General features: G+C 39.2%; 1 long non-coding RNA gene across 2 annotated transcripts in view; it reads left to right on the top strand.

The window, feature by feature from the left end:
* Positions 1-23521, top strand: part of LOC118255229 (uncharacterized) — a 35378-nt gene extending 11857 nt beyond the window's left edge. The window contains exons 2-4 of one of the 2 annotated variants that reach the window (XR_004780911.2): positions 1679-1815; positions 21392-21420; positions 22216-23521. This is a non-coding gene — a long non-coding RNA (uncharacterized LOC118255229). Of the gene's footprint in view, positions 1-1678; positions 1824-21391; positions 21421-22215 lie in introns of both variants that reach the window. The other variant, XR_004780915.2, reaches the window with a different exon arrangement.
* Positions 23522-25559: the final 2038 nt, after the last annotated feature.

Below are 25559 nucleotides of genomic sequence, written 5' to 3'. Positions count from 1 at the left end.
CAGGTCACGCTGGATGAGACATGAGGAGATATGTTTGAAAGCTGAAGGAATTAAACCTCATCTTTGTTATAGTGAAGATACAAGTAGACTAAATACTGCTGTCTTACTCTAAGCTGTACAGTCCTTAAGGACAAGGCTAACAACTCCTACAGGACACATGGTTAGTTTCCTTGTCAGAAGAAGCTGAAAGAGAAGCCAAAAGTCAAGAGGTAACATAGTGGAAAAGGTGAATGTCCTTATGTGAAAAGTGAAAGAAGAATAAGGAAGAAAAACACATTAAAGAAGCAGCCCCATAAAAGATTGACTATGTTAATGAGGCAAATAATTAACTGCGGTTTTCTTGGTAAAATTGAGCCCTGTGTGCATGTCAAGATAAACATATCGTTCTGCAACTCCACTGTTGTGATGGCTTTGTCCCATCCCTCTTCATAGGCAAAGGGAAGTTTCTTTACAGGGAGAAGCTTGGGCGTGATCTCTCGTCACGAGTGTAGCACAGTGCTGGGTACCAATTGCTTCCCATGACTAGTACAGTTCCTCTCTTAGCCAAACATCCAGTCACTAGTGCATGGGGAAAACTTTATTTCACAGAGCAGTGAGGCAAAATGTAGTCCAGTTTGCTTGGACAAAGTTCTACTTCTTTGGGAAGAAAGTGAATATGAATTGGAAGAGCCATTATTACATGTATAGGATTAAATGAAGGTACTAGAGTAATAATTGGAATTACTGAGAAATGCGGCTTCCCAGTTTTGCATTTTCATTCAAATTCATTCAATTCAGCAAGATGTTTTAAAATAGGAGATTTTTCCTTTGTGCAGTCCATGCTTATTTCATGATGCTAAGTTGTAGCTCAGCAATACCAACTATCTGCTGCTAATCATCAGTGACCAAATGCTCTTGGGTTAGCCTGCTTCTTTGGCAGTTCAATTTCGAGCCTCTTTTCCAAGTAGATTTCTAGATAAGTGTCTTTTTATATTTTTCTTGGATCATCCCATATGTCTGTCTGCGATACTTGGAAATAGTGCTATAGTGAGAAAAGCCACTTGGGCTAGCGACAGGGGAAGAAAACCCAAAGAGCTACATACGTCTGTTGGATTACCTCATTTTGCATCAGTCCTCTTGGCCAGACCCAACAGCTGGCTAGCTTCCAGAGCTAATGCTACCAGCCATCAAGATCTTTTTCAGCCTTGAGAAGAGAAGACTGAGAGGGGATCTTATTAATGTTTACAAATACCTGAAGTGTGGGAGGCAGAGGGATTTGGCCAACCTCTTTTCAGTGGTTTGTGGGGACAGGACAAGGGGCAATGGCCATAAGATGGAGCACAGGAAGTTCCGCACCAACATGTGAAAGAACCTCTTCACGGTGAGGGTGACGGAGCACTGGCACAGGCTTCCCAGGGAGGTTGTGGAGTCTCCTTCTCTGGAGATATTCAAGGCCCCTCTGGACGCCTACCTGGGCAGCCTGCTCTAGGGAACCTGCTTTGGTGGGGGGTTGGACCCGATGATCTCTGGAGGTCCCTTCCAACCCCTATGATTCTGTCATTCTGTGATCCTGAATATTCATGGAGCAATGTCTATTAAATGTTTTCAGATTTCCTTTAATGTGTGGTGAGAAGCCTCAGATGCACAGTCAGGGAAAAAATATGAAATACTAACTCAATGTTCCTTTCTTATTGCAAAGGGATGCCAGCTCCTGTGACGGTGTCGATATGAAGGAAGTTGAGCAGCCACCTTGTTCCTAAGCTGGACTTCTCTCCATATTACCGTTGTGGAGCAGCTCAAGTGGTACGACATACTTTGAACCAACTACTGAAGGAGGTAAAGAGGTAAAATGAGAATGCCAAATCTGTGGAAAGTATTGAGTTCTGCTTCACTGGGGAAGGCTTAATTGTTACCCTTTTTTCCCTTCTCACATAGTGTTTACAAATGATTTTTCATGTGAAAAATAGGCTTTTTCTGTGAGGCATAAAATTCAGTGTTACTATTCTGAATTTGAGACTCAATTCTTCAGTATTGCTGGTGCTCTATAATCTGCCTTCGATGTGATTATTTTACTACAGAAGGGGATGAACGTGGATTGATGTTTAGTAGATTGGTTTTTGAGAAGTTGGTCCCAAAGAATAGGCTAGGATTAAAACTTTAGTTCAAAGTTCCCTGTCTGTGGAGACAGGATGTGGCAGCATTCTGGAAGCTTGGGTAGGGCACCGGGAGGCAGGTATTCTTTCTAGGGATGTATTGTAATGCCTCATATTTAGCAAGAGACTCTGTCTTACCTCAATTCAGCCTTGCTGTTAAACTTTCATTTCTTTTCCCTGATGTTTTGGGCTTTTTAGCAGCTGTCGCTAATTGTGTGGTTGAATGGTTTGAATGCTAGTTGCAAACCAGTGGCACATCTAAATATCTTGAGATGCTGATGATGGATGATAGTGTTGTCATTGAAAACTTTTTTCTGTGTTTTCAGACCTTTTGAAAAATACTTGTGAGCGTATGTTGGTTTTGTTTTAACGGAACTCTGATATTGTTTGCTTTGGAGAGAATTATGTACCAAGTATTCTAAAGTTAATTTGCGGTGAAAACGTTGCCGAAGCATCAGTTTGTTATTGGTTGTGAAGCCTGTATTAAAACAACATAACTTGTTGGCCTGACTATAGAAGGTAGAGATTAAACCAGCAGCAGAATGTCGTGACTCATAAGTGAAAGGCTTGTACAAAGCATTTCGTTTTGTATTCTCCATTTCCCACCCAGAATATTCCTGCTTGTTCAATGTGTCATGTATATCAATATAAAGATACACTTAGCAAAAGACTTCACTGCATTGAGTTTTACAGGCAAAGACTTTGGGAAAGCTTAAATTTCAGGCAGAATCTGTTATCGTGTACCCAATTTGGACAGATAAATCCATGCAGTTTGCAAGAGCTTATGCTGTAGAGTAACATTAACGTTGGGTCTTGAATCTGTTTGCAAATGGAACCTTGTAAACCTACAGCTAAAATGCACAGTTTGAGATGCACTGTAATTGAAGACTTTAGAGAAGAATCAAATTGAGACAATTAATTGGGTCTTCTTAATTAAATCTGTGGCTGAAACACTTATAATTAAATCTTTTAAAAGTATTATCCATATCGCAGTACGATGTTGTGACTAATCTATTCAGTTGGGTAAATGAGGGTTGATTCTCTTGAGCCAAGTCCCTAGACCGTTAAGCTAGCTAAAATAAACTTAGACATTTGGTTTTCATTAGCATTGTAACTGAAACAAAAACATTTTAATGACTGATCCCAGAGTATTTTGAAGTTTATGCAACTTTGCTGGGAAGGTATTTAAACTGTAGTATCAGTTGCAAGTTGGCCATGTGCCAGTTTGTCAAAGCCCTTTCACAGCAAGAGGTTGAATTTCCATAGCGTTATGGAACGGGAAAACTTGGAGAGGGGAGAAAGAGTTACAGTAAAACTTGCCCTGGTGAAATGAAACTATTTACTAAAAGGGGACAGTGACACTATTCATACTGTAATACAGGTTGCTGCTTTGTTAAAAGGGTGTCTCAGTTCTTTGGAATAGATGTATAAATCTAAGCTTTGATACTTTTAATTAATAAAAAACAAAGAGTTTGTGTGCTTTTTGGATGGGTTTTTAGTATCTTAAATGTACAAAATGGGATTCCCTGGTTTTTAAGGGAAATAAGATCTTGTAAGCAGCTTAAGTTCTGTCAAAAATTTTTTTTGGGAAGAATATTTGAGTAGGTCTTGGGACAGGATGGCAATAGTCTGATTTAAAAATTAGCATACAGACTTAGTCTTTGACAAGTGAAATATTAATCTGTGGTTTCCCATTCATGGGAGAAGCTGGAGGTGATTGAAAGCATTGTAAGACTGATTATTCTGTGTTGTGCTGTCGATACAATATCCTGTGAAAATCTGTTGGAGTTGTCGATCACCCCCGGTGTTTCAGGAGTCAGTCACGGGCGTCCAGGGACTGCTTCATCAGTTCAGAATGAGATCCCCGTGGTTGGCACAGGGTGCCAGTCGTGGTGTTTGCTGGAGTAATCTCAGGTTTTGTTGCTTGTGTGTTTTTTCCTTCTGTGTTACTTGGGGTTAAGTGGCAATTAAAATAAGACCAGCTGACTTCATGTAGGCCATGAGACAGTGATAGCTAGGGTAAACTAGTGCTTCTGGTGGCAACAACAAAAATTAATTGGGTGGAATTACTGAGCTGTCTGAACAGATGCACATTCTGATGGGTTCATCTACACAATGTAACCTTAGTGAAATGATTTAGCTGTAACTAAGTTTTTCTGACAAAAATCCACCTATCATAAGCAGTGATTTGAGAGTGGCTGAAACTTGGGATTTTCTTCCTGATTTTGCAAATGATGTGTTACTACTTGATTTTTATACATTCACCTCTTAGTTTTAATGTTTCTACGTAGAATGGGTATAGCCAAGCTGAACTTAAATCAGCTTATTGTAGGGTCTCTTGCAACTATTATTGGGTTTCATGTTCTATTTCAACTCAGAGTATTAGAAATACAATACATATATTCAGTACATTGTGTACATGCAGTATACAGAATCCTTAGAAAGCCAGTGTAACTTCTAGTAAGTTTTGAACAGAAGTATAGCATTTTACAACAAACTTCACACAGTAGTAAAGTGGCCCTCTGTTTTAGAGCAGACTGTTGGAAACGTGTCATGGAAGTCGTGAATGCCTGAAGTAAAGATTTTCACAAATGTGAAATAATGCAGAGTTTCTGCTCTTCTGGCAAGAGTCAGATAGTCAGTATGCTCTTTCTTTTCTCCCATATTCTGTCTCTGGGATGCATGTTTGTCTTGTGGCTTTACTATTGGGATGCTCTAGCTGAATTATCCGCTCTGTTAAAGCTTATAAGGAATAGCCGCAATTCTGAAATTAAATTAAATGAATGGCCTGTTTCTTGTATGTGCAGTACTAAAAATATTGTGTACTTCCACCTTCACATTCTGTGCATGGAAACAATGGAACAGATGCAAACGCACGTATATTTAGTACCGTTAGCTACAGGTTAGAAAACCAATAGCATATGCATATTTATTTCAGTTATTTTAGCTAGGCCACGTAGTAATAAAAATCTTGACCTATGTTATGATCTTGTGCTCAGGTTACCTACTGAGGCTAAATTGCTTTGCCTGGGCAAAAGTAGTAGATATAGTAGTACTGCTACTACCTTTTTGGTAGTACTAGTTGTTCAGCACATGAGGAATTTCAATACTGAAGGATTAGATAGGTTTTCATAATTCAGGGTGAGGAAAAACTTTACCTTGTGATTATGAAATGCAAGAAGGTTGTATGTGATAGGGTACTTTGAAACTGCTTCAGCCAGATTTCATTTTTCATAGCTTCTCCCACTCTAATAGTCATTAGAAGATTTTGAAGAATTATTATTTTTAAGAGATGAAGTTTAGAAGTTAATTTCTTGAGAAGAGTTAGTTGATATTTATCACTGTTTTGGCAGCACCATAATTTTGCTAGTAAAAAATATGGACTAGGTGTTGGTACTAGCATGAAAAGAGACATGAAATCTACTCTAGGATATGAAGAGGTTTATTAATAAAGGGGAGAGGTGTCTCCCTTCGCTATACCACTTTATTCACTTCTTTGTTCTAATGCTGTGGTAGTTTGAGTAAAGTTAGCAGAGGAGTGAGCATTAATAGCAGTAGGTAGGCAGAAAGGAAGTTCTGATTTTAGAAAGGCCTGTTGAAATATCAAGTATGTTTAGGAGGAACAATGCTCTTGAAAGCACAGAGGAGCAGAATGAATTGGAAGAGTGCAAAGTTGAAAAGCTGAAGAGCAAGCAAGTTTAGGAAGAACAAAGGAAGTATATGGATGTCTGAGGAGAAGCAGAGAGAAAATAAGATATATCCTCAATAGAGAGGCACTTAACAGATACAGAAATGGCTGTGTTGAGTTCAACTTGTCCTGTCTAGCTGTTGCCAGAAGCTTCAGCTGCTGCAGGAGGTTCTGTGCTGGGTGCCTGGGGGAATCTGTTTGCTGGGGCAGTTTCCTCCTAATGGCTTGGGAGGACGTTCATCCTGGATAAATCTAGCTGTTTGAAAGGTTAAGTACGTAGTCAGTGCTAGTCATCCAGGCACCCTTTATAATAAATGGAGGACTTAGACCTTTAAAATGTCCTGTTCAAAGGCTGTGTTAAGACAAATGTTTCAGCAGGCAGTTAAACTCTTACTGTTCTGGGGGCGAAGCAGTACATTGCAGCAAAGTCAATGTATGACAGCCTCGTCTCTGCACCAACTCTGGGATGCGTCATATCCACCTTTGATTCAGTTCAATCTTGCCAACCAGGAAGAAATATAACCTAGGACTTACATGTGAAGGGCAAAATCTTTTGTGATCTTTGCCAATAGAAACAGCTCAATTTGGGGGCAGAAGCCGCTAGGGCTGGTGGAGCAGGAATGAGGTTGGAATCTTATCACTAGGAATCTGATCCCTTTAGAGGGGGTGAAGTTATTTGTTATGAGTTGAGCCAGAGACATAAAAAGCTTAACATCTTAAACATCAGATTGCCTCTCCTCCGGTAGTCTCTCTGGCATTAACAGTATGAGCAGCTAAATGTTCTTGTGAACCATAAAAATTTGCAGCGCACTAAATCTTGCTGTAGTCCATGTTTATTATTGTGTAGCAGTGAATTCTAAAAGTTGATTGATTTCAAAGGTATCAAGGTGCCAAATATAGATTTTTGAATGTTCTCTTGTTTTTAGCAGACAACTTGCTTTACTTCTGTTATATTTCTCTCCACTGTTAGGCTGCAACTGGGAGCAATATTTTCTATTGACACTTTAGCATGGAGTTCCACTAAGAGCAATGACGTCTGGCTGTAATAAGGTGTTGAACTCTTTCTCCTGCTTTGTGACTTCCACATGCTGAGTGTAGCTTGGTGGCTTCATCTAACTGCCCATAGGATCGTGAGGTATGGGGAAGAAAACAAAGGCCATGTATGCAAACACAGGAGATGCAGGCAACCGAGGGGGAAGTGATATAAGGTGGGAATATAACATGTGATCTCATGAATGTGTGAGCTTTAATTCTTTGAGACAATGAGTACTGAAATTCCCCACTTTGAGTAGTTTCTTTTTGCACTTGTTCTCATCTAGTTTTTATCGTGGCAAGTTCCATTTCTTTTCACAGTAAATTTTCTGTAGCTTCAGTGTCTTATAATATAGATTTGTTTTTTTCCTCTTATCTTCTGGGGAAGTATCTTAATCAGAAGGCAAAAGTGTGGTTTTACTAGGGAGGGTTGGGATGGAGGTGAGATGGAAATTCTGTGATTTGAAAGAAGCTTGTTGATTGTCAGAGAATAGTAGAAGCAGAGATTTGGAAAGTGAAGCTGCAACACTGATGAGAACTTTGCTTTGAGATGAAGGAGCTGAGAAATCAGTTAAGAAAGATGAAGAGGTCTCAGGTAGTGGTTACTTTTTTACCAGCACAATTATCGCATCTCTAAGAGCTGTTCAAATGAGACATTTGTGTATCTGAAGAACTGAGTGTGGAGAAGTTGGTTGAAGCAGATTTAAAAGGCAATTATGTAAATAGTGTTACTTTTTAGGGCTACTGCTTCTTTTATTTCCATTGCTTTTAATTATTGCCATATCTGGTCAGGTAATGACTTAGTTACAAAACAGAACAAATAAAATTTTTGATTATAGTGCATCCTCCTGCAGAGGTGAAAACTCAGTGAATATCATTTTCCCTTGGTGGATGGGATGGAAGTTTAGTGGGAGCTGTGGCCCATGAGGTTCTATAACAGGGCAGGGTGTGCCTTTAAGGTTGCACCAGTGCTTAACTTAAACATTGATCTTGCCCTTGAAAGCAAATTAATATACATGACTTATGGATTTGTTTTCTTTTTTCCCTGTTTGCTTCATTGCCTGTATGTGTAGCAGTTTCCATTTGTGGCTCTCCTGCTACTTTCATCCCAGCCCAGTGAAAGGACAAGAGGCAACAAGCACAAATTGAAATACAGGAAATTCCATTTAAATGAAAGAGAAAGAATGTTATTACTGTGCATGTGATTGAACACTGGAACAGGTTGCTCAGAGAGGTCATATAGTCTTCACCCTAGGAGATGTCACTGCCCTGTCATGTGTTGGCTCTGAGCAGCATGCTCGAGTTGACCCTGCTGGGGTGATTCTGATAGATACTCAGCCAGGGGTCCCTCAACAACTTCATAATTCTGCAGTTCTGTGAAGTGAGTTCTTCCCCTACAGACAGCGGACGTGCACAGCAATGTGGAGCTTCAAAATGGCATGTTTTGCTTGGAAATGTAGGAGGGAAGTATTTCAGGACTGTTATTGAAGTGTTATCCCCTTAATGATGTCTTCTCTTCACTTACACCAACTATTTCTACAAATGTACTTGCTTTATAATGCAGAAATTACAGTTTTTGGAAGTATGGGGTTATAAGCAGTACGATTTATTTGGACATCAGAAAACTTGGCTGTATGGCTGCAAAGTTGATGCTGCAGAAGTAGGGCCTCTGCTATATTGGAGACTTAAATACAAATCAGTCATGGACTCCAAATGTGAAACTTTTCTCAAACAGTCAAAAAAATAAACCTTGCATCATAGTTAGGTGCTGATGGCTCAAATAACTTAAAAAGGATGGAGAAACAATTTCCCATAGGGAAACTGTCCATCCTGTGGCAGTTGTATGCTTTTCTCTGAAGAACAATCTATTTTGTCATCGCTGAGGATTGCGAGGAAATCCATTATCTTGTGGGCTGATTCAGCACAATCATTCCTGTATTTCAGTCACAAAAAAAGGAAATGCCTATGGCTGTACATACAACTGTATATAATATTGTAGTTTCATTGCTTCATGAGCTGCAATAATTTTTATAATCCATGCGAGCAAGCTATACTTTTTATAATTCATAAATAAGTACGCTTTAGTACAATTGCTGATGGTTTCTCATTATTGATAGATGTTGGAGAGAAGTATGTAATCTGTGTACTGATTTGTAATTTCTCTGAATATACATGCGCATGTATAAAACATGCAAAGCTAATCTGTCTCAAATCCTCAAAAAAAAGACTTCTGGCTCATCTTCTGAAGCAAGGAGATTTTTAGTTTTCCGTTTCTTATTGAACGTTCACTTTAAGAGGTCCACTACTGCCATTGATGACATTGGATTCCAGAAACAATTCCTTAACATGATTAACCTGAGACATTAAACAGAGATTAAGCTTAAAACTTCTTAAGCATTCTTGGTTCATGGAAAGTAGAGCAAATCATCAGACTGTGAAATAGCAATTGGTCTGCCTCCTAGTTTTAAACTGGGAGTGGGAGTGTTGGAATGCCAGACTTCATCCCACCCACCCCCCAACTTTTCTGTTGCTTCTTGACGCTTTGTACTGCACTTTTTTCAAAGAAAGGTCATGAGTAGGAACATAGTCTTCTACTGTTCCTGTGTGCTCAGATTAAAGTCCCTCTACAAGGGAAGGGGGGAGAGAGAGGAGTGATAAACTGCTTTCCCTATTTCCATTACCTCATCCTTCCACCTCCTTGTTCTTTCAATATTAGCCAGTGCTGCAGACGGGACTCTTTTCAACTACTCTTTTAGTGACCTGGTTGGCAAATTGCATTGTTCATTGGTTCCTTGCATGGAACACTTTTTTGTGTGCTGTAAAGCAAAACATGCACTTATAATGTTGCATTATTTCCCAATTATGGGACAAAGTGGTATTTGCATAAATCTTAATTTCTTAAAGTTGGGGGGCGACAAAACATCTCACTACTTGCATTGACTTTCTACCTTGCCTGAGTTTGCTGAAGTCTGTAAGAGAATATCCAGCCTAGAGAACAGAGCAGAGTTTCTCAAATATTTCAGCTCTGTGATATTAGTGGCAGCAGCTGCTTTGCTTCCATCTGTACTTAAGTGCAGGAAGATACTCGATTGAACAGGCAGCATTCTTTTTTTTCTGTGGTGTGCATAACGCTAGCATGCGTTCTAAGTTTGGAAGTCTGCAGAGTATGGCATACTTTGTCTGAAGCTCATTGAACAAAATACAGCTGAAATGTATTAAGAATAAGCAAAAAAGCCAAATAAACACCTCCCTGAATCTTGTTGATGTGTATTGGAGACATGACCTATTTGATCATCCATCAAAGACTTTGTTGTAGAAGATGGGTATATTTTCCTGTGTATTTGATCCTACAAATGAAATATTGCCTTATGTCTAGATCTCTCGAGATGGAGCCAGACCTTTTGGCTTGTACTTCCAGTTCTGACGTTGCACCTAGAATTGTTTTGCAACTGGCTGACATCATCTTAGGCAAAGGCTCAATTCACTGAGCCTTCACACCTCAGTCCCCAAAATATATTTTCATGCGAGTCTATAAGAGTGGATGTTGGGATGTAGTTGCTATAAATTCAGAGCTGCACATTAGTTTAAACAAGCAAAAAAAATTCCTTTTTGGGATTAAGATAAGTGAACTTCTGTTTTTCCTTCTAAAATTCCAGACCCTATGTAAACAACTGGAACCCCTGTTTGCCAAAATAGTGGTCAGTTGCCCTATTTCTTAGGTTAGTTAATAGTTCGCAGCATCAGCTAACTTCAGCTTCTCTAATATTGTCATTTCTCTGATACTGCCATTTAAACACTTCTCATTTGTGCTTGCAGATTGAGGACAAACAATGGTGCAAGCCTACCTTCTGCACCAGACAAGCTGGGTAAAATTATCTTGATGGCTTAGCTTTTGTGGAGAGAAGTTGACTTGCAAATCTTTAGTGGGGAGGCAGTGAGCATGAAGGAGGACTTTGTTAGGAATAATCAATGTTCAGGGTAGTATATGTACTGCACAGAAAAGTGTTTTCTCTTGGTTGTCTGCAGAAGCTTGGGGTTTTAGAGTAGAAAATTAGCAAACAAAGAAAGAAGCCAGGATGTTAGCATGCGTGATACATCAACAAAAGTAGTTTGTATGATGTGAGCTAGAGACACTAGACAAATGCTTGTGAATTTGCATGGGACTAGTTCAGGTGTGGTACTACCTAAGGTAACCTAGAGAGAAGACAATCTGAATTTGCTGTGCCCTGCAGTCTGCACAGAAAAAGATTATGAACCATGGCATAACTAATTTTTAAAACCATTCTAATTATGCTTAGGTATTTGGAGCTAACAGCTAAGTTCTGCTGTCTGTATAAAAATATTTCTACATAGTCATAAATAATGTTAACTGAAAAATGAAAAGCAGGCCTGCTAGAATATTCTGTCAGTGCCTTTTCATGTAGAGTACAGTTTTTTAAAATCATATTTTACTCAAATGCTGTTTGAAGTACTGACTTCCCCTTCTGCAGTACTGCATGTTACAGTGATCGGTGTAGACACATCCCCCTTTGAAGTGGTCTATACTTAATTACCTTGATGAAATTCCAAGCAGAGTTCCACTGAGAAACTCCCTTGGGATTCCTCCCTGCCATTGCGAGGCTAATAAAACGGGCTCTGTTTATTGTCAAGCCAGGTAAAAACTACTGCTCTTCCAAAGTTTTAAGAAAAATTGGATTTTATAAGAAAAAAGTTACAATGTGTTAGGAGGCATGATACTCTGATACTGCTGATGAGAAGCTTTGTTCCGGATGTCTCTTGTTGCCCTAAGTATCCATTACAGAGACGTGGTCTTGACAAATGCTCACAAACAGTTCATACTAGATTTTCCATCTCAAGAACATATAAACAAGAGACATATCCCTGACATAAATTAGTCTTAACCCTATTAGAAATTTGTCATCGGCTTACACACAAATATTTACCTTTTGATTATTTAAATTATAGTTTGGATTACATTTTGGGTGCTGAGTAGGGAACTTTATATTCATGTGATAGGTGAGATGAGTGTGACAGTTGCAGGTTCCTCATACTGCCAATTCGTGTGGCTTTCTATACCCAGTGCAAAATGCATCAAGTGGCTTTGACTGGAGTATGCTTGGGAGCCTTCTAACCTAGGGTTTATCTTCAGAGTATGCTGAAGTAACTTCAGGCTGTCTTGAGAGCAAGTCTACTCCCTTCCCATCACTTCTGAGGTTTTTACGGAGTAAAAGCTTTTTACTGCGCAAAAGCGAGGTTACTAATCTATAGATAGGTTTCTAACCATATATACAAACACACACACACACACACACACGTGTATATATATATATATATATATATATATATGGTTAACTGCAGTAGAAATGGCCTCCTGGGTGCCTAGAAATTCTTGACACTTTAAGGTTTGGTATTTAGTGGTTTGGTATCTTGTATATTCTCAATACTTGTTTTCAGGTTAAAAACACATTTAAAATTCTTGTTATCCACAATACTCAGTATTTAAATAACTGCTTGTTGATAATTGCTCTGTTTTGTCAGTATTGTCAAAACTATATAGAGAGTAGATGTCCTCTTTATGTTTTTTTGAGAGATTTGGTGAAATTTTTTTGCTTGAAGATATTGTAGGTGAAATAAAAAAAATCTGCTAGTTCCCTATTAGAAGGGAGCTGTAATATTATGCCTACTAATCCTGCTATGTAAAAAATTCATCTTAGCCTTAGAGTCTTAACTAAAACATAGTTCTGACAAGAAGCCATCAACCAAGGGAAGTAGAAGTGAGATTTAAAATGTTTTAGGCAAACTGAAAGAAGAGGTTACTGGTAAATCAGCACAAAAGGAACAGGTCAGTGTTACCTGTTTGGTAGAGGTGTTCGCAGGAAGATTTCAAGGACTTCAAGTTCTTGAGCTTGTAGTAGTTGGACTCTGTGCATAACAGCAGGGTGAAATTACTTGTAGCTATATGGTTTGCTAAAAAATAGCACAAAAAATGCGACTTTGCTGTTGAAATGCTATGGATATAACTGGTTCACTGAAAGTATGAGAAGAGAATGACTACAAGCCAAAACTCTCCTCCTTTCAGAGAGAGACTGCTGTTTCTTGGGGCCAAGGTAGTCACCACTCCTAAACAACTGAAGTCTACAAAAACTATGTAGAAATCTAAAAGATTCCTCCAGATGCTACCAGCCATAAGGCTTCCAGGCAGTAAAAACGTCCCTTCTTGCTGTATGTTTCTGTGATGTCAGTCCCAGTAGCTCCAGGACAGATGCCTGATTTTCATAGTCTAAGAACTTCTTACCTGTTTGTCAGGATTGGCAGATGAGAAAAGTGATGTGTCATTGCCAGGTGATGGAAATTATCCTCGCATCTTACCACTTGAGGCAACTCTTCTCCGAGCTGGTGGGCTTTGTTTGTAATCTACGTGATGTATAACCAACTACTTGTCTGTTTCATCCCTATAGTCACAGGTAGCTCTATCCAGTGTATGTTATGTCCCATTACTTAGGGGGTTTGGCCAATACTTTGCTGCTCTAAATCATAAAGCAATACCCGAATACTCTATGTACTGAACAGTTGTTTAAAAAAAAAAAAAGTATCTATATATAGGGCCAGCTGAAGGTAGTGATGTCTGGCAGCCAAATTGTGCTGCTGCCCTCCTGTTTAGATGGCAAGTCAAGTTCACAGTAGGAGGGAGCCAAAAGTTGCTGTTTGGGGTGGACTCAAATAGATGAGCTGATTTCAAGCCAGAAGGAGCAGTTCTACCAGCTGGGTGATGTCAAAGCACGGGAAATAACAGACACCCTTTGTTCTTCCAGTCCTGGGGATGAAACGTGTAGATAACTGGGAGTTATCAAAACTCCATGCAGCCGTGTTTATCTGTTGTCCTGAGAATCAGTTGAATGCTTTGTTCTTCTCGTCCCCCACCCCCCAAGTACAATGGATTGTGTGCATATGTACACATGAGGGGAAGGGGAGGGAGAATCTGCCGACAAAGGAATTTCTAAAACCCATCTTAAGCTTTTCCTGTGCAAAAAGCACGATCAGTCAGGACTGGGTGAAAGTTCACGCTAATACAAACAAGATGCTGAGTTTGGATGCAGAATGTTGCACATGACAACGGTCTTCTCAACACATGCAAGCGAACAGTGAATCAGCAGTGCCTAGATAACAAATGGCAGCAGTATCTTGGAAATTCTTAAATCTGCATGTCGTGCAGTATGATTTATGACTTAAGATGTCTCTGTGCTTTAAGGCTAGTTCCAGTGTGCACACCCCCCACCACAGTCCATGTTCAGGCTAAACTTTTCATTTCAGACACTAAATGTACGTGGGTTTGCATCTCTGTGTTTCCTCTCTTGATGTGCTGGCTTTGTTCTGTTCAACTTTTTTCAAGTAAAACAGGCATAGCTGACTGAAAAGTATTCGTTTTTCTGCTTGCTTGGAATCCATTTTGGATTGTCTGATATGTAGGAAGGAAGAGAAGTCAAATCAAATGTTCCAAAATGTTTTCTCAAGCTGTGACTGTGAATGCCTTATCTTAATGCTCTGCAATGATTATTGCACTGATTGAACAAACAGAAGCCTTCCACAAATACTGTAACTTCTCTTGAGTTAATAACAGCCAACTTCTTACCTGTGATTGACTGCCTTGGTTATGTTTTCTTCTTTTAAGGAGGGAAGAAGGCTTTTTATCACTGTTATTCCCTGGCCCATACCATATCTTGGCCGGATCCTTGCGTTCCAACCTGATGATGATGTTGAGTCTCTCCGCTGTTCTGTAACCTTACTCTGCTTCCTAAGTCAGTTAAGTCTCTTCAAGTCCTTTTGTTCTCTTCTGGGAAGTTCTTGTCCAAATGCATAACACTTTCAAATGTGCAACACCTCTGGTAGTGCTGGGTATTTGAGCCCTTCACATTAAGGGCATGGTGAGGTCCTGCTTTGTCATGGGTTTATTACTCTCTGCTCTGTTCTGGCTCATTCCTCTCACCTTATTGAGAAGCTATCCTGTAGTTGGTGACTTTTGGCATACAGATTCTGGTTGTGAGCCCTGCTGACCTCCCATCATGAATTCGCAGTGGACGTCTGAGCTTCTGGCTGGCAAATCATGTTTTGATACCGAAAGGTGATTCTCAAATCGGTGTCTGTCTTGTTTTAAGTAGGAATGTGGGGAACCAAGAGCTCATATATGAGGTAGGATACTTGTGCTTGAATCATGGTGGTGGTTGGGGTAAAACCCTGTAAGTAACTAAACTCAGTGTAGTGAAGACATACCTGTAGTAAACTCTATGGTTCCTTCTTGAGAAGAACGTTTGAACCTTCATCCAGTTCTCATGCTATTTAGGTTTTCTCAGCCTATGTCAAAACAATGATGCTCAATTAAACTATGTAGTTCTTGTTTGCATTGTTTCTATCTGCCTGAGACTTAATTCTTTTTAAAATATTTTTTAGAAAGAAAACTTTCCATGGCACTCTAAAATGGAGCATTGTCTTATATCATGAACAATTATGACAATTTGCTTGTATTATCAATCATATCAATATGCAAGTTTTTATATTTGTAGGGAATATATTTTTATAAAGATACTTCAGAACTATATACTAAAAGACCAATCTGCTTCATTTTTCTTGCAGACTTTGCTACTGGAAATACAAAATATGTAGATATCCAAGTTGCATTCCAGCACTGTCTACCAGCAGGCAAGAGGATTTCTGCTTCAGTGCTGCAGTTCGTTAAGGAGTTATAAACAGAAATACTGCAAAAGTATACTGTGGGTATATGAAGAGATTTCTGATAACCTCAAGGCTGGCTCACAAATGATCTTATTAATTCTGTGAGAAATCCAGGGAAAATCAGTAGGGTTTCTTTGACTTTTGCCCTCCATGGTTGCAGTTTTTACAGCTTGGGGCAGCTATTAGTAACAATAGCTCTTGAAGTATAATTTAAAAAACCCCAGGAAACGCGTTCCTGTTTTTCTTTCTGATGCAGTTACAACTGACAACTCCTCTTCTTTTAGCCCCTAATTCAGTGTGCCCCTGTTTCTGGAGACCTATTTGAAATGCTATAATGAAGTTTTTCACTTGCCCGAAGTACATCAAATGTAACACGCGAATGTGGTTTCCAGTGGAGACCTCATTATGTGCCCAGCCAGCTGTTTCTCATGAGTCACACTCTTAGCTGGGCAAGGAAGAAGAGGACTGCCTTGTGCAGCCTTTGGGAAGTTCCTGATTCAATTCTTCTGTGTTGGGAAGGCTTCTGTTACAGTTGTCAGCTCACTTGTGCTTAAGGTAACTAATCCAGGACCAGAGTGTCATCTTTTTTAGACATTAGGGACAATTATAATATCCATAGAAGTTAGACTACAGGAAAGCTGAGCATGGTGTTGTGTTGTAGTAATGTGTGGAATAGCAGTGCAGTAAGTATTTGCACCTTTTCTTGTGAACACTTCTTTTATATGTATCTTGAAGCTTGCTTTTTCTACATACCAAATACTGAGAATTTTCAGTATCACCGAAATCTAAACTTAAAGTGTAACACAGCTATTTTAAATAGCTTTTCTGCTGATGCAGCCCCTTTCAGAAGGGCATCAGCCTGCCTAGGACTAGGATACCTCTTTCGAAATGGGACAGGAGAAAAAGCATCTGGAGTCCGTTCTCCGGAGCTGACATCCTTCAGTCCACTTAAGGGAGGGCAGGGTTCCAGAGAATATCAGACATACAAGCCTTTCAAAGCAAATAATGTGGCCTGGTTTTGGGATGTTACTACTTAGAATATATACAGAATTGTTAACTGTATCTAAACATCTACCATTTTAAGGCTGATCGTTACTATGCAAATTAACCTTGGCTCTTCTGTGCTGCTCTTGAAAACTGCTTTTCAGTTTAGACAAGGCATATTTGTTTAGCTTGCCGTTCAGTATTAGAAGCATATTTCTTTGTCACATATCCACATAACTGATGCTATTACAGTTTTCCAGTATTGCTAGCTGCCTTAATCTCTGTCTGCATTTAAGTCAGACATGGTTGAAGTATACCCCTTTGCACCAAGTAAATGGGAAAGCACATCATTTATTACAACAAATGTTTTAAAAATTTGTTCTGTATAACCTTTGGTAACTACTGTTTCCATCTTAGTGATTGCTTAGAAAAATCACAATCATTAATGCTATTAAGAAGCGTGATTTTTTTTCCTCTAGATAGTTGAGATAAGAAAGCCTGCCTTCTTTAGCTTGTGCATGAATTGAGATAAATGGAGAGGGGATATTTGATTTTTCTAATAGCTTCCCTTCGTTTGTCCCTCATGGTCTTTCAGAGACTGAAAGACAAGTGATTTCTTTATTTCTGGTTTCAAACAAAGGCAAATAGGAGTTGACCAGTGTTTTATGTTTACATCCTAGGACCAAGCTATAGTAAACAAAACTTTTTGTTGTTGCTTAGAGGATGGCTGTTGACAACGTTTAAGCTTGTTCTCCTTTCTGCTTCTGACCTCTTCAAGTTAAAAAGAATACAAGGTCAGCCTCGTTTAAAAAAGATTTCTTAAATACTATTGTGAAACATGTTAATGCACGTGAGAGTTATTTCCAAATTGTACAGTTAACGGCATTGCCTAAGCTGAGTAGGAGACCAGGGCATCTGTCATACCAGGAGAGGCTGAGAGGGCCTGTTTAGCTTGGAGAGAAGACTGAGAGGGGATCTTATACATTTGTCTGAATATCTATGGGGAGTGTGTCAAGAGGATGGGGCCAGGCTCTTTTCAGTGGTGCCCAGCAATAGGGCAAGAGGCACCGGGCACAAACTGAAGCCAAGGAGGTTCTGGCTGAATATGAGAGGGCACTTCTTGCTGTGAGGGTGACAGAGCACCGGCACAAGTTGGCCAGAGAGGTTGTGGAGTCTCCTTCTCTCGAGATATTCAAAACCCGCCTGGATGCCATCCTGAGCAGTGTGCTCTAGGTGACCCTGCTTGGCAGGGGGGTGTTGGACCAGATGATCTTCTAAGGTCTCTCAACCTTAGCCATTCTGCGACTCTGTGAACCACGGTGTGTTGTGAACCAGATTTGTGATGGCTGCAGGGTTGAGATAATTCAAAGAAATGCAAAATATGAAATCTTTCATGATTATCAGACAGTTTGAATTCCGGTACTCACAGTTGGCCATAAATCCTATCACAGATGGGTTGGGTAATTAGGCCTTTACCCCCTCATTAAGCTTAAAGTACAGGACTCTAAACTGTCAAGCTCTGTTTTAAACAGCAGAGAGAATTGTTCCTCTCTTTTTTTTATTCACCTTCCAACACAGATTTAAGTATATAAAAAAGATTTGAGAAAGAATTCTACCTACAATTTCACAGTATTCACTGCTATTTTTAAGTTCTTTTTTCACGGGCTTAAAGCTCTAGCACTGGTTTTCCCTGTTTTCTTTCAAAAAGATAGGGGCTTCAGTGATGAATCGCAGTGGTCTTTTGATAGTTTAAAGTAGTTGACTGTTCTGATCTGAAGTTGGTGAAGTGTAATTGTATTGTAACCGATTGAATAAGAATAATTTGGAAACAGTTTTCTGGAATATTTTTATGGTGAAGTCAGTTGGGGGGAAGGATGGGAGATTTAATGACTGCTTAGAATGTTAGTTTCTCCCTAATCTCACTAACAAAATTTGATTTCATCTCCGAGTTGTTTCACTTAGGAGGATATATAGTTTGGAAATAGCTTTAACCTAAATTGGCAAACTCAAGACATGCCTCATAAGTGAGCTTTATGGTGCCTGACGTTTCGTTGTTGTGGAAGGTGCAAATGCAGTGCAGTTCACTGCGATGATTAGAGGGTGAGACTGGTCACTGGAATCCATAGGACCTGGGTGCACGCAGGATGTTCTTGGTTACAGGTTTAAACTGTCCTGCACATCTAAACTTCTTGCAATGACAGGCGGCGTTTGTGCAGAGTAAGACTGCCTCCAGGACAGATGCAGAGACTTCTCCTTCCTTATCTAAAGTCTGCTGCTTAGAAGTTAATCTGAGTTTCTGGTACTGCCAAGTTGAAGACTTTGTTCCTTATTTTTCCTAATTACAAAAGGCTTAAACACAAAAATGGCATGTGGAGTTCAGAAAAAACAAAGGAATGTATAAATGAAAGAAATGGTGCCCTACCTGGAGAGTAAGGAGAGAGACTTGCAGGCTGGCAGAGCTGTGTGAAATAGGCTTGGTGGCGGCAACCATCTTTCTGAATTTTGTCGCTGTTTTTACAGAAACTAACTTTTTCCATAGTTATTTGGCTCCATTAAACTGAAAAGCAGGTTTTGACAGTCTCTGCTTTCTTTTCTCTTTTCTCTTTTCTGAATTGGCCATGCAGACTCCTTCCAGTGCAGAGCACTCAGACACCAGTAATGCTTAGAGTTGGGTAGTAAGGAATGGTACGTCCCCACTCTGCAGAAAACTTCTGTCCATTTTATTATATCCCCCTGTCAATTACTGCTTCCATTTGTACAGGTCCTTAAGGAATTCTGGGATCTATGGTCATGACCTCATTGATTTTCTTATCCCCCTAGTTTTCTGCAACCTTAAAGGAGGGAAGAAAAATCCAACTTTATTCTGTGGAATAGAGATGCAAAGAAATGTTTCATTGGATAATGAAGAGGCTCAGCGATCAAAGACTTTTCTGGAAGAATTTCTTTTCAGTTAAAGCACAATTTGACAATTACCAATATTTTACAGCATTCTTTATTTTAAAATTGTAGTCAATTTCAGTTAAGATGTCATGAGCAATGGCTTTAGCAGGCTTTAATTAGTCTTCTGTATGTTCTGTTACATTGCAGCAGGGGGAATAAATGCCTTAGCAACAGACTTCTGTGAAGTAGAAGGTAATTCAGTGCTTACAAAAGAAGAAAAGGAAGACTGACTTTGTTTTTGTCTTGTACTGCTCCACAGCATCCTTTGTTTGTTTACATCTCCTTTAGATTTTACTGTAGCTTTACTGTTGTTAGGTGCTAGATTTGATTTAATAAATTGGATATGGAGCATTTCTTCTGTAGATAGCTTTGAATGCTTGCGGTGTCAGCAGAGACCTAGCCGTTTTTCCACCTTGGTAGCAGTAGCTAAGCTGCCTCTGCAGATTCCAAAACATTCATTAGCCATGAAACGGGAACTTTTTTCCTCTTTCTTGTTGTTTAATGCTTGCATTTTGTTTCTTATTTTTGTACAGCTTTTACTTCTACTGAATCCTTATTTATAGTAAGTTTAAAGTTTTTGAAGATAAACTGAAATGGCATATATGGTGAAATAACTTTTCACCAGCTTCATGCTAAGTGTTTCCACATACGAATGCAATTGACTCGCATCTACACTTTATGAAAAATGTGACTCTTCAGTTCTCTAAGGAATGTTTATTAATACCTTCAATGTTTGTCATTGTATGTGAGGAAGGAAGGTATACATAATCCCTCTGTGTTAGAAAGAGCCTTCAATTGAAATTTATTAAAGATTAGTTTACCCTGTCATGAACAAAGTGTCCTCTAAATCCAGTTCCCTCCCACAAAAGCGTGAGAATTTCTCCACTACTTGTGGTCTGTGCAAATCATCTGCACTACAAAAGGGCCATGTCTCCTTCCATTTTAGGAATCTGGGAAGGGTAAATATTTAAAGTGCTGGCATAACAATAGCAGAAGTAGAAGGAAATTAAAGTTTGGGATCCAGTGCTGAGACGCATTTGGCTTAAATTGTGGGTGGGGAAAAAAAAGCTTTTCGGTAAATTGGTTAAAGGTTATGATTTTCATTTTTGGATTAAGGAATAAGCAGAACTGTTCTGTGTAGAATAAAGTGCAGTTTCCCAGGCAAGAAGTATGTTTTGAAAGGGAAGCATTTTTAGTTCATCTTTTTTTTTTTTCCTTTTGATTCTGTCAGTGTGGAGCATGTTGTTGTTCAGTTACTCTATGACAAGCCACAGGAGCTGATATTTCATGGAGTTAAGGCCAGTACTGTGAAGTGAACAAGTGTTATGGACAGCTATTGTTGGTATGAGAACTTCTTGGGCATCAGGCTTAGAGGCTGTAGTATGAATGAATAAATGAAGCAGAGTGAAATCAAAACTATGGCATAGAAATTGTAAGAGTTTGTTACAGAAACTTTTTTTTTAAGGTTGCGAAGTCTTTTATACTCTAAAAGATTTCCGAGTCCTAGAGAACTTCCAGCATCTGTTGTTTGCAGCAGCTGTTAGATATTGAGCAGAAAGATTCATCTGTCCTCAGAATATAGAGAAAAATGTTTTCTTTATCTTGATGCATTCAGTTCAGGTTGAGTAACTCTTCAGATATTAAAAACATTTTTCCTGGTATATTTAACTTATCTTTGGGAAACTTCTGGCACTGTGTTCAAATAACTGAACATGCATGTTGTAAAGTCTGAACTCTGTTTCTGCCAAAATTTGCTGTGTGACTTATGAGCCTGTATAAAGACCATTATAGTAACTTAAGTTGATATTTGGCTTGTGTTTATGCAAGACAACTCCAAATAATCCTTTAACTTCATTTTGAACTACGCTCCTTTTTTTTTTCTTTTCAGAAAAAGACCATAGAGTTGGCTGAAGAAAGGTAACTGCTTTTGCAAAGAATTTAAATGTTTTGAAACTTCATTTTTTAAGGTGTTCTGATTTAGAAGTTAAAATGAAAAAAATGCTGGGTTTCTTTATAGAAAAGAATAGTTCATCTTCAAGGTTCTTGATTGACAACTGTCTGCATGTAGGAGACCCTACTCAGTTAGCCTTCTGATGCCTCAGGGCTCATAGCTCTCTCTCTCATATCACTGTGAGCAGTGTGGGGCATCAGAAGAGGTAGGTAGGTTTCTAGTTAATTCTGTTGGAAGGCTGTCAAACTTTACCATTGTGCTCTAATATTTTTTCATTACCCTTAATATAATTTTGATTTTTACAGTTTCCAGATGGTAGGTAATTCAATGCAGCCCCTGACAGAGTTTGTTGAATTTCAGATCACCTAATGTCTTGAAGGCTAGCAGAGATTTAAGTGACAGTTGCTGCAAGGGAAGCTAGACCCACAGAATGCAACTATAGTGAAATGTTTGTAACAGAGTAATTTAGACCACCTCAAGGACTTAAATGCCTGAGCTTTCTTATGAGTTTCTCAGTATTTCAGGTACCCACTTACATGATTATTTTTTATCTGTAAGTTTGTTTTTTTTTGTGGGAGTAACACACTTTGGTATTTAAGTGCCTGTCCCATTTTGTCCGAATATTACTGAATTTACTCTAAATTCTTCATAGTGGAACAACTCATTCTTATTTCAGTAAGGTCGTTTGCTCAACCTAGAGATCTGAAGAGTTAAACGTGGTGCTAGGAGGTAAACTAACAATGTGGTTTTCTTTGCTACAGCAATATGGAAACTGGCACAGCAGAGAAGAGGTTGTTTGCCTGCTTTGTTCAGAAACAAATGTGCCATGCACAAAAGGTGATGGGAGTCTCGCAGTTCATTAATAAAGCACTTTTCCAGTCGTCGTCTCTTACTGGGTATCTTTAGTTATTGCATGAGATGTATTAATTGTTTAAACAATACTCCTTAAAATATTAAGCAGAAGAAGGGAAATTACAAAAGGGACTGTAAACTGAATTTAGACTTCGAGTTCTGCACCCTGTGCTAGTTCAGTCTTGATTGCAGTTTACTTCACAGACAGGATCTATGTGACAACAGTTGAATTTTGGTCGTACTTCCAGAGATCTTGTGACCAAGGTCAGTGGGATTTGCATGTCTTTGCACATTACCTTTTTACTGATAAATAAGAGCACACTAGATTTACATAAGGCATGTGGAACTATCAGAACGTCAGTAGGTTCCTGTTCAATAGTAATGAACATGGCACAGTCAAGACAGCAAAGGGGACATTCATTATAAGGTGGGATTTACCATGACCATTTTGGGAGTATTGCATTTCTTCCCCAGTAATTCAGCTACAACACCATTTTACCAGCCAGTCTTATGAACCAGTGGAATTAAGTGGTTATTTTAAAAAATGGGGACTCCAAAATGCGTTTGTCTAGGATAAAACGTCGTCATCTCTAAAGATTCTTGGTTGCATCCAACAAGGTACATCACAATTTAGGAGGGCTAACGGGCAAAGGTGCTCATCACGTGGGGGATTTGGGGAGGAGTGGAGAGCTTGTGGTAAGCAAATATAAGACTCAATACCCTTGAAGCATCATCAGCCAGGTATCCTGATGTGTTGTAGAGCAGAGGCTGTGCTTGGTGGTTTTCCTACCACTGCTCCAGTGTCCAAGTCCTGTTGCAACAGAACTGTCTCTGAATGCTTTTTAACACTTTGATATGACCTTATAAACAACTGTAGACACCTCCAAAACAAGGAAGATGTGGATTTTATGCCTAATTCAATCTGAAGGACTTCTAGCTCAGGTTTCTCATGAAGTAGCAGAGACTTGACTATTCAGCTGTTCACTGGATTGGGATCAGGGGTGTCCTTTGTACAATTAGGAGTGCAAAATTTATAGGATCAGGGTGAGGGAGAGCACAAGCAAGAGAAACAGGACTTTGTAATCCAATTATGAGGTCACTTACCTGTGAGGGAGGAAAGACAGGCTGTACTTTGAGGACTGTGTATGTATTTTACATGAAACAGTACAGAGTTTATTAGCAGTCTGTTTATGCTTCCAAGAACTAAGTAAAGCCTGTAAAATGATGGACTGAACAATTTGTCCAAGGTGCTTTGTAAATAATTGTGCAAAGATTTAGAAAGGCACTAATAAATGCAGAATGGAAGTAAGATGTTGTAGATGTTTCTGTTTTTTCCCCTCCAAGTTCTTGATATATTTGATTTCGTCATGCAAAATTCTTAGTTATGAAAAAGTAACTTCTGTTTAATCTTACTCTCAATGTACTGATCAAGCTACAGCTGTTCTTGTCAGAAATTATTCTTGATCTGTTTTATGGTTTTGAGAGAAATGAGCATATTGAAAATGAATATGCATTCTATGTCCACATCTGTAGATGTAAAATGTCAAGTTACTAGTGATGTATGCCAACACTCATGTATTTTTCAGTTTGTAACTTTGAAGTGAAGAGAAATGACAAGTATTTTACTTCAGTGCATGACTAAATTTAGGTGTTAAAACAGGGTCTTTATGTTTACTTCTAATTTTGATAGTTTAAAAAACTTATTTGTTATTGGCTAAATTTACAATGGCAGTTTTAGGTTTCTAGGAAGCTCTAGTGACCTCTGTAAAGAGGTAATTCAGTGAACCTGTCACTAATAATTTTGTCCTGCAGCTAATAGCAATGGCTTTAATCCAGAAATTATGAGCTGGGCCCCTTTCCCTGAGGGGAGTATTTCTTTCCATCTTTAAATATAAGGGGGTTGAACATAGTAACTTTAACAGGATGTAGCTTTTCTTTTATTTTTGAAGTGTGGGGGGCTTTTTAGGTACTGTACAGAATTCAGTAATACACAGCACACTTCTCTTGTATGACTTCAGATGGAGGTCCTTGTAGTGCTGTGATTTTTACCCATACCATTTGTTTTCATGTTTGCCTTGCAAACTGGCTCATCATGGCTGGTATCTTTTAGATGTGTTCTGTGAACAAGAATCCTGACCATGTTAATCACGCTCTGACTGGTGATCTGAAGCGTACTGATGCTTCTGGTTGGTGTTTGTGGTAGCTGTGCCAGGGGATGGTAATGCCACACTTGTGAAGAAAGGCATGTAAGAGAATTGTTATTGAGCTGTTGCAATGTTGAGCTTTGAAAGGGAAAGTGCAATCACTCAACAAGGAAGCAATAAAGTGGGAAATCCTTTCAGTGGCCTTACAAATTGTACCCAACTATTTTTAGTATTGACTTCGACTGTGAACAATTTAGTTCTCCATCTTGTCCTAATGAAAGAAATCCCTGCACGTAGGGGACTGGAACTTCAGTTTGTTAGCATTTGAAACACAGCCCTTTGGGTTTGGTTTGTTACTCTGTGAGAATTCAAAGCTAATTCAGCAGTAACTTTATAGAAAATTTTGTGATTCCTGCTTATGTTTATCCTTATCCTTTCTATTTGCAGTCACACTATAGTTGCGTTGTTTACTTAAAAACTTGCTCAAAAATGCATGTAAAGTTTAAGTGAAAAATATCAACCCTAAAGCTATTGCTCTTACTGTATGCATAATGTACGCGTCGTGTGCACATATACTTCTAAGTGGACCTCAGTCATCAAAGCCACTGAGAGAAGCAGGTGCCACTGAAAAAATAACCCCTCTTGCTGCTCATTCTTGCCTGTTATGGTCACTGTCCTTACACCAGTGAACATCTTACACCAGCAAACCTGCTTGTGCAGGTGTGTGGCGAGTTGAATTCGGGAAACTTACTGGGATTAAAACTAATCTGTGAGGAGGGAAGGGTGGGTGAGTGTCTTAGCATGTTAGCATGATATGCAGGCTCTTGCCTTTCAAATTATCTCCTAGCTTTAAAATTTCTCTAACTTAGCACGAGCATTCTGGTTCCTTTCTCTCCCTCCTTCCCTGTTCCCTACCCCCATGAAAAGCGTGGTTTGCTCGCGCTCCTTGCTTATATGCTAGTAACTGAGGAGTTTCCACTTCCCATACGTATTACTGCTGGTCCTGCCCTATGTATCACAGCTGTATCGGAAAACTAGGAAGAACACAGGTGGGTATTGCAGTCTCTTCTATTACCAGGATCCAAATGATGCCTTTTATTCATGGTGTG

Source organism: Cygnus atratus, chromosome 3 (genome assembly GCF_013377495.2).
Source record: "Cygnus atratus isolate AKBS03 ecotype Queensland, Australia chromosome 3, CAtr_DNAZoo_HiC_assembly, whole genome shotgun sequence".
NCBI lineage: Eukaryota > Metazoa > Chordata > Aves > Anseriformes > Anatidae > Cygnus > Cygnus atratus.
Note: the sequence above shows the minus strand (reverse complement) of the source record. Positions and strands in the feature narration are given on the sequence as shown.